Genomic DNA, 12379 nt, shown 5'->3' with positions numbered 1-12379 from the left:
CCGCAGCGACGCACGGATGCACGCCAAGACCGTAGGATCCTACGCAGTGCCGTAGGGGACCGCACCGCCACTTCCCAGCAAATTAGGGACACTGTTGCTCCTGGGGTATCGGCGAGGACCATTCGCAACCGTCTCCATGAAGCTGGGCTACGGTCCCGCACACCGTTAGGCCGTCTTCCGCTCACGCCCCAACATCGTGCAGCCCGCCTCCAGTGGTGTCGCGACAGGCGTGAATGGAGGGACGAATGGAGACGTGTCGTCTTCAGCGATGAGAGTCGCTTCTGCCTTGGTGCCAATGATGGTCGTATGCGTGTTTGGCGCCGTGCAGGTGAGCGCCACAATCAGGACTGCATACGACCGAGGCACACAGGGCCAACACCCGGCATCATGGTGTGGGGAGCGATCTCCTACACTGGCCGTACACCACTGGTGATCGTCGAGGGGACACTGAATAGTGCACGGTACATCCAAACCGTCATCGAACCCATCGTTCGACCATTCCTAGACCGGCAAGGGAACTTGCGGTTCCAACAGGACAATGCACGTTCGCATGTATCCCGTGCCACCCAACGTGCTCTAGAAGGTGTAAGTCAACTACCCTGGCCAGCAAGATCTCCGGATCTGTCCCCCATTGAGCATGTTTGGGACTGGATGAAGCGTCGTCTCACGCGGTCTGCACGTCCAGCACGAACGCTGGTCCAACTGAGGCGCCAGGTGGAAATGGCATGACAAGCCGTTCCACAGGACTACATCCAGCATCTCTACGATCGTCTCCATGGGAGAATAGCAGCCTGCATTGCTGCGAAAGGTGGATATACACTGTACTAGTGCCGACATTGTGCATGCTCTGTTGCCTGTGTCTATGTGCCTGTGGTTCTGTCAGTGTGATCATGTGATGTATCTGACCCCAGGAATGTGTCAATAAAGTTTTCCCCTTCCTGGGACAATGAGTTCACGGTGTTCTTATTTCAATTTCCAGGAGTGTAGTAACGTTTGGTACTACAGACCACGAACCATGGAAGTGCCAGATTTCATTGTTCTAGTCGAACTCTTAAGTACTCGTCACAATGAAAGTGACATACAAACATAGGTACTTGCAGACAAATGTACGATGGAAACCAGTAACCCTAGTCCAGAGACTAGGCTGTTAGTGATCCGAGGCTGCTCGATATGGAACCCTTTTCGGTCTGGAATTCTACTGCTTGCTGGAAATATGCCGTGCTTGACGTCTGAGGGCCTCTATATGCGGCATTTGGGGCTGTTTCCTTACAGATGAGACGTGACTGTGTCACTTTTTAACTCCAATTCACAATCAGTGAGCGTGAAATCAGCAGTTTCTCAATGCATATGACCTCTTAATGGACTAACGAAAGCGGTTTGTACTGTACGTCTCTACTTAAGTTACAAGGCTTACCACTAATATTCATACTTAAGTGGTTTTTCTTTTTCTGTTTTGCCGACTTTGACGATTCGGTCATTACAGAGCCATGTCCAGCTTGGGAGACCCTGCTAGTAGTTAAACTACCGCTGGTATAGCCTTCCAGGTCAGAGAACCACACAAACCCCTCGCCTACATGGACAGAGTTTCATTAAGGTTGTGTCTCTTGAAGGGGTTTAATAAATAATGCATATGTGGAATAACTTTAAATTACTATAGTATTTTCAATATATTTACATGTTGACGGACATTTAAGGCACTGATACGATGTTGACATAAGCCCTGTGAGTGTGTGAGTGTGTGTGTGTGTGTGTGTGTGTGTGTGTGTGTGTGTGTGTGTGTGTGTGTGTGTGCGCGCTTATCTATTTTTGATATGTAATAAGGACGTGGAAGTATTGTAAGTTACACGAATATTGTCAGTTCCCTTACATGGAATTTGAGAGACATGTGAGACATGGAAATAACATTGTAACACCAAAAGTGCTTCAATAGTGCCAATAAGTGTGCCACGTGTGTTTTGTACATACATTTTGATAAATGATACAGGAAATTTTTGGCTTCTTTAATGTGTGGTAAAATATCGAAGCTTTCTCGTTGTCAAATGCAGCCTAAACTTAAGTTGTATTAGGTTGGTGCATAAGTTCGTAGCGTTTTAGTTTTGGCTGTTGGCATTCCGGTTGCCTATGGGTCATTTTTACGTGTACTTTACTGTTGCTATTCGAGTTTACATACTGTCATTTTGTCGCCTGGAGTTGGTGGGTGAAGCTGTGGCCGCTAGAAAAGGAGTGTCACGTGGGGAAATCGGAATATTTTTCTGTTTGAGTTCAATAGACGGGTGACAGCAGCGGAGGCAGCTAGAAGAATTTGCGCCGAGTATGAAGATAATCTCATTTGACAAAGCATGACAAGAAAATGGTTTTCTCGTTTTAAGGAGGATCGTTTTGACATTAGTGACTCTCCACGTTCAGGAAGACCTTCGAAGTTTGATGAAAATCGTTTAATTGCATTAATCCACAATGATTCATGTCAGTGTACTCGAGAACTAGCAAATGTGATAATTCACCATCGTGCAACATTTACATGCAATGGGGAAAGTTCAAAACTCGTGTGTATGGGTACCGCATGCTCTAAGCCAATATCACAAAAATCGGCGGGCGGCCATATGTGCGTCTCTGCTTGCTCGTCCTTAATCGGGTCGTGAAAAACACCGGTCATTCCTATCCTGTATCGTTACTAGTGACGGGAAATGGTGTCGTTATGCTAACATAAAGAAAAGAAAGGACTGGCTGAGTTCAAACAAAGCAGCAACTCCCGTTACAAAGAGCTGCTCGCACCCACAAAAGATAATGTTGTGCATGTGGCGGAACCGTTAAGGTGCTGTGTACAACGATACTTCCCCGAGGTGTAACCATCACTGGTGTCAAAAAATGGTTCAAATGGCTCTGAGCACGATGGGACTTAACATCTGAGGTCATCAGTCCCCTAGAACTTAGAACTACTTAAACCTAACTAACCTAAGTACATCACACACATCTATGCCCGAGGCAGGTTTCGAACCTGCTACCGTAGCAGTCGCGCGGTTCCGGACTGAGGCGCCTAGAACCGCTCGACAACCGTGGTCGGCCTCACTGGTGTCATTTATTGGCAACAACTAAGACGTCTTGCAGACGCAATCGAATAACAATGATCAGGAAGACTGCGTAAAGTGATACTCTCTACGATAACGCCCGCCTGCATTCTGCTAGACTGACAAAAAACACTATACAGGAGATGGGTTGGGAAGTCATTCTGTACCCACCCTCAGGTTTTCACTTTTTCCGCTCTCAACCTTGAAGGAATTTCCTTTCCGGATGAAAATGCGCTCCGAACATGCATCGACGTGTTATTCGCCTCCAAATCACATGATTTCTACAGTCACAAACTCGTAAAGTTACCCCAGCGTTGGCAAACTGTTATAAATAGTGAAGGAGACTATATTATTGATGACAAAAGTCTCTGTTATATCTATCTGTTGTGTATACTAAACTTACGGAAAAATGCTACGCACTTATGCACCAAACCAATGTGACTAATGTCAATAAGGTAGCAGTGTTTGTTTTGTACTGTTGTAGAAGAAATTCATTACGTGCTTTAATAAATAATACAGACAATTTAAATGTGGATGTATTTAATTGTACTTCCGTTCGCAAGTGGGAGACACAGAGAACAAAGATGAGCATTGGGTGTTACGTTTTAATGATCAGTAAAATACTGGAATGAGTTTGTGTGTTTCTTTGTAATGGTTGATAAAATACTGGGCTGTCAATGGAGGAGAGCTAAATATATGTGTTTTGGCTCAGAAACTTCCTAACTGGCTAAGTAGTATGGCTTAAGATAGAGCTGAAAAATGCCAAAATACTTTGTTTTGATTGGAAGACGTAGCTGAAGAAGAAATTGGAGATTGGTCGCTATAATACTGGGCTGACTGGGTATCTAAATATGTGTGTCTGTTCTTAAAAGCTCTGGACCAGGCGGTGTGGCTTAAGGTTCTTCAAAGCTCTCGGATTTGTCTGTTTCCAAGTACAAGTTGTGTCTTACGAGAGGGGAGGGGCATGATGACGTCATGGGAAGGGGAGCAGTATGATATGTTCATGTTATGGTAGATATACGTGTCTCAAAAGTGCGTTGGAATGAATTTAGCCGTACCACTCATGTCCTCTCAAGCCGCATCCCTGTTAACGTGAATTACATTAATAATATGTGTGGTTGAGCCAAAGTAAATCCTTTTTTAAATCCTTTGATTCAGATACAAAAGTAGAAGGTCCTTATTACCTATTTCAAGCTAATTTGCTCGTATCGAAATTGTCTGAGTCAGATTCGTTCTTCACGCTAAACTGCGTCAGATTCGTTCTTCACGCTAAACTGAAAATAACGTTATCCCACTGCTGTCCGGGGCGTCTGCAGACACGTCTTCGACCTGGAATCTCATTGACTGGAGTAGAACTGTCTTCGAATTAAGCCCCAATGACGATCGAAGACGTGTCTGGAGACGCCCCGGACAGTGATGGGATATCAACCTGACTGTCGCCCGCCATACCGCCCGACAATGAGGAGTGCTGGTCTGGAGCGCCATTTCATTTTATAGCAGGGCCGCTTTGTTTGTCAGCTGCGGTACCCTTACACCACAGCGATACGTCGACTGTATTCTACGCCCCTTTTTGTTGCCCTTAATGGCAAGCTATACTAGGCTTATATTGCAGTAAGATAATGCCCCTCACCGCAAGGGTTTTCACTGTTTGTCTTCGTGCTTTCCAAATCTTATGTTCGTCAGCAAAGTCTCCGGAACTCTCCCCAACTGAGAGCGTTTGGTGCATCATGGCCATGAACTTCCAACCAGTTCGGGAGTTTGATCATATAACGCGCCAACTGGAGAGAATTTGGTATGTTACCCAGGACATCCAACAACTCTATCGATCAGTGCCAAGCCGAATAACTACTTGCATAAGGGACAGAGGTGTACTAACGTGTTATTGTCTTGCTCAATTTGTGAAGCCCTTCCTCTTGAATAACTCATCCAGCTTTTCTGAAATTGTAAACATTTGTTTCCCTGCTCACGTACATCACTACCCTTTTCCGTCCCATTCGGATAATTCCTTCGTGATGCGTCGTTTTTTGTCTTACAGTGTATCTGACAAATGCTGACACATACTGTGTATGGCGACATTAAATTTTTTGTATGTTTTTCAAATCGAAAAACTTTTATTATACAAGAAGAATATTATAGACCATTAATTAAGGCAAAGTTTTACGGTTTAATAGTGTTTGAACAAACTGCCTGAAGCTGATACAGATCCTTATACACATTTCTTCAAAATGTGGAACTGATCAAAATGTGGATGAAGTAAAAACCATTGTTCACTCCGTAAACACAGTGCTAGTACAAATACAAGAAGGATTTTAAAAAATAATGAATCTTATTGGTCGCTGACAAGTTGCTTTGAAGTATAACAGAGTGATCATTATCAGTAGCTCACATCAGTGATGCAACAAAGATCCTCGTATAACAGGGGAAACTCATTTCCAACATTACTTGTCTGTAAGTTTGGCGTTAGGTATTATCGTCAGTCGTCTTTCAATAAAGCGGGATGGCACAGTGATTAAGATTCTGAATCGAACACTGGAGGACCAGGGTTCATGTAATCATATGATCATCCATGGTTTCTCTAAATCGTATGGGACAAATGCCGGGAAGGTTTCTTTGAGAAGGTCATGGCTGATTTGCTTCTCATCCTTGAACGATCCGAGCTGGTGATGTGTCTCTGATGACCTCTTCGTCAATGTTACGCTAAAGCACAACGTTCTTCCTCTCGCCTTACAGGACTCACTTATAGAGTATCCCTATAAAGAGCTGCTCCTGTTAGTGAAAGAGATTCCCTTGGCCACGAAACCAGACATGTTTTTTCAACCTGAGCCCGTACGGTGTTATGCTTCAAATAAGGCTCAACCCTAATCTAACATTACCTGATCGATGGGTAGACGGTTCCGGGTCTTGTAAACTGGCAACGAAGGTCACAGGAATTTAGTCCTTTGGAATTTTATTTATGGGTATAAATAACAAGCGATGCCTACACACAAAAGATAAACAAAGAGACGAACTACATTACGTACAGTGCTACCCGCATAAAACTATACCAAGACGACGACAAAAGAAGAAATTGTAATAGAGCGAAGAGAGCTTACAGACTTATTGAAACGAGTAAATAATTCACGTATGCTGGCACCAGAAAATTGTTTCAATAAGTCGTTTACTTTTCCTTTATAATCTCGCTCAGGTTTATTTTTGCATGAAATTTACTGCTTTACTTCTACACTAACTGAAAACTAGGCACATTATTAACCCAAGTTTCTACTTTGAAGTTGTTCCTATAAACGCAAACATATTGAAATATTTACCATTATTCATGGCACACACAGTATGAAAATGAAGACTGAATTAGCTAAATGTCTACATGAATAGATTTTTTTTTCAATATCCATAGAGAGAAAGTACGATGATAATGGAACACTTAAGCCAATCCTGAAAATAAGCAGTATCAGACATCATGAAAAATTGTTAGTCCTTTATTACAGCATCCTCCACATCGCACTCTTCAAAGCGTATACCTTTTGGGCAAATTATGAATCTCCTTTCACACAAATTATAGTATCTCACAAATTCTTCTGTGTGAACAGTTGTTTGTCGTGAAGCCTGGCCAGCTCTCCGGGCTTTAAACTACAGAATATAGTTTCTTCTGAGTTTCTGTTCAGAGCGACAAATATCGTCTCTTTAAGACGGTACCTCTTCCTAAACTTTCTTCTCTGATTACGTTCGATTTTCTGGACACTACACCCTCGTGCACCTCACGTTAAATGAATGTCTGCAAGTGCATGTAACGCTACCACTATTTCTTCGACCACCAGTCAGAAACTGTAAACTGTGGTGATCCCCACGGTGGTCACATCTCAGGGAACTGGACATTGTTTTCAAAGATAGTGCCACAATGTCGATGTGGCAGACATCTACGAATACAATGTGGCACGCATCTACATCTACATACATACTCCGCAAAACCACCGCTAAGTCCATGGCAAAGAGTCCTTCTTGATCTACCAGTTATTAGGGCTTGTTCCATTCCATTCACATATGGAGTAAGAATAACTGCTTAAACGCCTCTGTGTGCACTGTAATATCTAATATGGCCCTCATGATCACTACGCAGCGTTACGTAAGGACTGTTGAATACTGCTAGACATATCATTCAAAGTTGGTTCCTGGAACTTTGTAAGTTAGGCTTTCTCGAAATAGTTAACGTCTGTCTTGAGGTATCTGCCAGATCAGTTTTTCAACATCTCCGTGAAACTCTCCCATGGGTCAAACACACCTGTGACCATTCGTGCTTCCATTTTCAGTATACTTTCAATATCCCATGTTAGTCCTGTTTCTGACAGGTTCAACACTTTTGACCGATATTCTAGCAAGCTCTCATGAATGACTTGTAAGCAATCTCCTTTGTAGACTGATAGCATTTCCCTGGGCTTCTACCAACAAAATCAAAGTCTGCTACCTGCTTTACCTACTACTAAGCCTATGTGATCGTTCCATTTGATACGCTTTTCCGTTTTGTGAAGTGCACAATTTTACATTTCTTAACATTTGAAACAAGTTGACAGTTTTATCACTTTGAAATCTTACCAAGGTTTGACTGAATGTTTGTGGAGCTTCCTTCAGACAGTAGTGCATAGCTACACACTGGCCTTGCGGTTTGATTTGAAAGGCTACAGGTGACTGTAACTTTACACTCTGACAGCTATCACTTTAACTTGCAAGACTTCCACGTGTCTACCTGACCATTTGTCTGCTAAACTGTTTCTGCACTCTGACAGTGGTTGTTGTAGCTAGCCTGCACTGGAGGTTCTAACTTTTATCAGAGTCTTAAATTAAGCTTGAACGCTGAAATAATTTATTGAAATTGTGGCTCTCTCATTATTGTAGTCAATTATTGGTGGATGATTAATATTTCAACACGAGATTAATCCTTTATAAAAATGGCAAGAGTTTATTGATCATAAAATACGACAAACAACACAAGTTAAACAGTTGACAAATAAATCATGAATTGTTGGCAGCACAAACAGATCCCAAACATAATTAGCACTCCACTAGGTGGCGTTTCATTGGCAAAGACTAAGGTTTATCTCTTTAATCTGTTTACTCTGGCTCAAAAATGGATAACGCAATCTGAAATTATGTGATGCTTAATAGACTTTACTGGATTTATTCACACAGAAATTATACGACGTTGGTGCAGCTGAGAACAAGTGGCGAGATTACGATTCTGTTTGCCTAACAAGCTGGAGCAGTAATTCTAAACCCCTTACTCTATGCATACCGCTGTCCCAGGTGATGGTCGTTGTGCAAGCATCTGCAGAGTAGTGATGCGTGGCGCCTGTAATTCGTTATCACAGGAACGAAATACACAAAGCCGTAGGCTGCTGACCTGTTAGACAGATCACAATTACTCTCTGACGGAGCCCTGAAATCTCGGCATATGCCAGCATGTGACACTCTCATTCATCAGTCATACTATGGACTACTTTGACTCAGTTGTACAGCAGTGCGCAGAAGGAGATCAAATGTTAAGGCAGCAGACCTGATACAAATAAGATTGTCCTTGCACGTGGAGTTGTCCAAGATGACTGAGGTCTAAGCTGTTGGTCCAGCTACGATTTCACCACAGGCTCCCCAGTCAAGACCAATGCCAGCGCGAAATCACGTCCAGGACGAGTGCCTCAAGAGCATCCCACTCACAACAAGAGCCATGAACACAATCTCCTCTCCAGACCGGAGTCTGAATCTGAAGGCCATGTTTCTCCGCTGCTCTATTCCCATCAGTCCTCGGTAAATTCGAAAAATGTACCCACACAGCTGCCTCCACAAGGGTTATGTGTCAATTAGAAAACTCCACGAGCATCATGTCTTCCCTGTGGCCAATCCTAACCAAAGTTAATAGTATTCTTTTCCCTGCTGGAGAAGGAACCAATCCCTGACTCATATATTCCCGCTTAGGGAGAAGAAGACGTTAAGCTTCCGAACTGTTTTTCCCATGTGCACTTTAATTTGTATGTTTTGAGTGTCCGCTTAGGCCTAAAGTGAACAATACATTTTTCACAGAACTCATTATTTGGATGGGCCTAAAGTTACAGCATATCTGACCAAGGGCCTCAGCTAAATTAAGAGAAGTTCTTTTGTGTGCCAACATAGACTCTTGCAGAGCGGCCATAAATGTTGCGTTCCATCCTAAAATTTTTGCGATGGCCTCAGGCTTCCCAAAAAGCTCGGCAGGCAGAGGGACGACACCATCTGACAGCTCCTTCGATAGCGTCTGTTCCATGGTGAACATGGCATGGAAACTCTCAGATTTTTATGGCGTCAATCCTTTTAGTCAATGGGCATTTACGACGATGGCGAAACGCCTTTGCCATGCGATCCACTTCTCTTCAGCGCCCCTGTCCCTGCCATGGCCAGAAACGCCTAAGAGGCAGATCAAGGTTGGCAGTTCTTTGCCTCTTCGCTCGTATGCATTGTCTGAATACCGATGCTAGAAATTCTTGGGACCAACGTTCTGTCCTCGGTAAGTGCTTCTTGGTGTTGATATCTCTAATAGTTGTGCGTGACTTTCAAACCTCAAATATTCACTGCAAGATTTACGTTTAAATAACCAAACTGCCTTCTCTTCTCTATTCCAGAAAATACTATTTGAAGGAGAGCTACCATAAAGATCCCACATGCATTAAGAATGTACAAGCTCCCATCAGTGGCTGCTCACCCATCCTGTCTTCTCATAAAATGATGTCTAGGGCATAATAACAATATTAAAGAGTAGCCCTGAAAATAAAAATAAGTGAGAGTGTGACTTATCCTCTCTCAGTAGTTTGTTATTGATAACTGCATCATCTACAGAAATTCTAAGGTTATTGTTAACATTGTCTTCAAGTCGTTTATATATAACATGAATTGCAACAGTCCCAACACACCTTCCTGGGGCAAACTCGAAGTCACTTCTACATTATTCGATGACTCTCTGCTAAGAAGTCCTCAGTCCAGTCACAAATTTCGCTTGATACTCAATACGATCGTACATTTGATAATAGGCGTAAAGGAAGTACTGTGTCAAATGATGTTCAGAAATTGAGAAATAGTGCATCTACGAGGGTTATTCGGAAAGTAAGGAACGATCGGTCGCGAAATGAAAAATACAGTGAAAATCTGATGAAGCTTTGCACAGATGCGTTGGGCACTGTGTCTTGTACGCCCGTCGATCGCATCATGTCGCTCTTTTCAGTTCTGAGCTCATTGAGAACGTAAAGATGGCTAGAAATCAGCGTCTCCCGCCAAGTATGAGGGCATGGCGAAAGATTTCTCCGGAAGCTATGCAATCCACATAACATAACTGTCATGCAGTTCGTTCTAGTCGACAATTTTCGGCCGAACTCTGCAGGGGCAATGAAGAGGCTCCTGCAGCGTTTTCGATGGGAAGTGTTTGATCACCCACAATACAGCCCGTAATTGGCTACCCCTGAGGTTCATCTCTGCTCAAATGAACCGCTGGCTATGAAGACAATATTTTGACACAGATAACGAGCTGCAGTCCAGAGTATAAAATTGTCGAAAGGCTCTGACGGATCTCTTCTATAACGAGGAAATTGAAAAGTTGGTACAACGCTACGAAAGATGTATAAGTCTGAGCGGCGACTGTGTAGAGAAGTAGCTTGAAGGTGTAGCTAACCGCTGCAAATAAAACAGTTTTGATTTTCACTGTGGTTTCCATTTCGCGACCTATCGTTCCTTACTTTCCGAATAGCTCTTGTACCTGACTGCCTTGATCCATGGCTTCTGGTATGTTATGTGAGAAAAAAGCTACGTCATAATGAAGGGTGCGTGGCACAGGGGGAGCTGTGTCGAGGGACCGAACATCAGTCCCTTTCTGTTCGCAGGGTACAGACCAGCACGTGCTCTGCATGCCGGCGATCTCGTTTGTCGGCGTGGGATCGCGGCGCGAGTCGGCAAGGGCGCTTCGCCGCGCCCCTGGGTAACCGGGGCGTGTTCTGCCAAACCCAGGAGGTGGTGACATCACCTGGGCCAGGTTAGAAGGGTCCAGACCGCCGAACGTCTGGGGGACCGGCCCGCCACCTGAGTAGGAGCGGGTCCTTGGCCGGAAGGTGGAAAACTCGGGTCGGGCAAGTAGGCGGCGAAGGGCGAGAGGTGCATCCGCCTCTCCGGAGTGCGGGGTGCAGTTGCCGAGGAGCGTCGCGTGAAATCGTCGACGACGGTGACACCGAGGAGGACCAGTGCACTGGCGACGGTGCGCTGAACCTGGCAGCTCTGAAGTGCCCTTGACCAAGGGGCGAGGTCGGTGGGCGAGCTGCAGAAGTCCCCCCCCCCATGCCAGAGGAGCCGGTCCGGGGCAAGAGACGGGCTCCCACCCCCATTTTTTCTTCACTCGTTCATCATGCCTACAAACGAAACGAGTGACTCGTGTGCGCCTCAACGAGCTTCCACTGCGCCTGATCCCTCTCCCCAGGACGAGCAGGGACAGGCGGAGAATGAGACAGTTATGCAAAGATATACCAGAATCACGTCGCTTATGGAGCAACAAATTAAAAATGGCAAAATAAGCCAAGCTGGGCTTGCCATTATTAAGAATGAGCTGGCAGCATGGGCTATTGCCCACGCTAAACTAGAAGGAAGGGCGGAGGAACTTGAAAAGGAGAACGATAGATTGAGGAAACAACCGGCAAAGACGTGGGCAGCCTTGGCCGCGCAAGCGCCCACTAAGCGCCCACAAAACTCGACTAAAGACACTATAGATAAAATCACAAAAAGAACAGACACAGCAGTTTTCCTCAGGACACTACCTGGGCAGGACACAAGTGTCAAGAGGATCCAAGAACTTTTTACAAAAAGTATAGACCCTGTTAAAGACAAAATAAGAATTAAAAAAGTAAAACCAAGTAGAAATTCTGTTATAGTTGAAGTGGCTTCAGAAGAAGATAAAGAAAAACTGCTGAACAACCAAAAACTGAACTCGGTGGTCAAATGCGAACCACCGAGGAAAAGAAATCCTCTAGTAATATTATATGACGTTCCAACAATAATGACTAATGAAGAACTACTAGAAACAATTAGGCAGCAAAATTTTGAGCAAATTAATGAGGAAGAACTTAAGAACTGCTTCAAATTAAAATTTAAGACTGGGCCACGGGGTCGTGATGTTGTTCATCACGTCGCCGAGGTGTCAGCGCAAATGTGGAGAAACATTACAACAATGGGCAGAATATATGTTAGCTTCCATGCCATCAACACAAGAGATTATGTCGTGGTACCTCGTTGCCACAACTGTGGGGACTTGGATCACGTCTTAA

This window comes from Schistocerca serialis, chromosome 3 (genome assembly GCF_023864345.2).
Source record: "Schistocerca serialis cubense isolate TAMUIC-IGC-003099 chromosome 3, iqSchSeri2.2, whole genome shotgun sequence".
NCBI classification, from domain to species: domain Eukaryota; kingdom Metazoa; phylum Arthropoda; class Insecta; order Orthoptera; family Acrididae; genus Schistocerca; species Schistocerca serialis.
Note: the sequence above shows the minus strand (reverse complement) of the source record.